A 1,871-nucleotide genomic window follows, 5' to 3' on the forward strand; every position below is an offset into this window, starting at 1 on the left:
GTGGTCAGCAACCACCTAATTCAGGTTTTACAGCTGGCCTTGAAAGATAAAAAGCTCAGAAGAAACCAGTAAAAAAGAAGACTTCTGGAATAATAGACAGGATCATTCCATATCATAGTCCTTTTTGGACAGTTGGTGTGTGATGGCCTTGAAATGCACTTTCTTGAATGATCTCCTGTCAGTATTGGTATATGGTTAGTATGTTGGCTAAGGATAATAGGAATGAGATAAAATGGAATCATATTATCAGACCAGAAGTTATGGGAAGAACAGAGAGGGGTCCCAGAGAGGACTGGAATTTACCATGTGATATGCATACATTTGTGGATCTTTAAGTATTATCGTGTAAGCGAAGCCTTAATAGAATAAATATATAAGCTTGAATTAAGTCTACTGTGAATTCAAAGATGGTAAGTAGGATAAGAATAATAAATATGATAAAATGACTAAAGTTGTTTCCCCAGTTAGGTGAATTAGATATCTGGCAGTAATGTTAGCTGCTAATCGTTTGGCCAGACTACTGGTTGACTAAACAGGTTAATGATTTCAACAACTAGTATAGGAATAAGTAGAATAGGTGTTCCATGGGGGTAGGAAATAAACTAAAGATGCTTTTGTTTTATGGTGGAGGTCAGTATTTATTGTTCCTGCCCATAGAGGGATAGCCATTCCTAAATGTAAATGAGTGTGGTAGAAGGCCTAAGAGATTTGTTGAGCTGATAAATAAGTGATGTAAGTATTAGGGTCCAAATTTGTCCTTTATGATTGTGTATAATTATGATTTGTTTAAATATAAGTTGAATTAATCATGGTTGCATAGAAATTAGTTATAAATTAGTTGATAAGGTATGGGAAACAAAATGCTTAGGAATCTAATAGAATAATGTAGTCTGTTGGAGTAGTGAAAGGGGAACACATTTGCATTTATTTTGTTTTTCAAGAGGTGAGATGTTCTGATGTTTTAATTGCTTTTACTTCTGGGTTTGAAGGATGGAGATATTTTGATTTTTTTGTTGAAATATAATAATACTATAATTATTGATATAATGGTAATAAATTATGTTGATGTATCTAGTTGTGGCATATCATTAAAGGAGAGGTTTGAACTTTAAGTCTTTAACTTAAAAGGTTAAGGCTATTTACCTTCTTAATGACTTTACAGTATAGATGCATGCCATTTTTGGAAATATTTTATTGGAACTAATTCAAGGATAGGAATAAAACTGGTTTGACCTACAGTCAAACCAGTGCCTAGACATATATCAAACATATGTCTAGACATAGACATATGTTTATGTCACTGAACATTGTCTATAGTATAAACATAGTTCTGTAGATATGCTGGCTGTTCAATTTATATATCTGGGGATGTCATCTGTTTTTAGGCCTAAAGAGGGGACAGCCCATGAATCTAAGAAGTCTTTGGATGAAATGAATACTTAAGTTATTTCTGTAGGTAAAACTACTCAATTTTCAACTTCTAATAGTTATAATTCTCCTCATTTTAGGTCTGATATAAGAATTATATAGCAATTGAAATATAAGTCTTCATAATTTGTATATTTATAGCTTCAATATATAATCAGGGAAGGGTTATTGATCATTATGTAAGGAATTTGTAGTGATGGTAGGGCAATTAGAATTAAGATAATGTCTGATAGGCTAATTCAGACTATTTTTACTTCTTGTGTAACTATTGTGCTTATGTGAGTTAATTTAGTTGTTAATATTAGGGAAATGATGTAAGGGACTAAAGAGCTAATTAGGAAAATATGATTAGTGTATGATAACAAGAGTTTAAAAGTTCTTCTATGAGAGGTCATGGTGCATCTTGAAAACTCAGCTGGAATGTCATAGGGTTTGAACCTATA

The 1,871-nt window shown here is 32.3% G+C and overlaps 1 pseudogene; it reads right to left on the reverse strand.

The window, feature by feature from the left end:
* Positions 1–331: 331 nt before the first annotated feature.
* LOC116870645 lies at positions 332–1,178 on the reverse strand (annotated as a pseudogene).
* Positions 1,179–1,871: the final 693 nt, after the last annotated feature.

Source organism: Lontra canadensis, unplaced genomic scaffold, assembly GCF_010015895.1.
Source record: "Lontra canadensis isolate GAN:19392208 unplaced genomic scaffold, GSC_riverotter_1.0 scaffold24, whole genome shotgun sequence".
NCBI classification, from domain to species: domain Eukaryota; kingdom Metazoa; phylum Chordata; class Mammalia; order Carnivora; family Mustelidae; genus Lontra; species Lontra canadensis.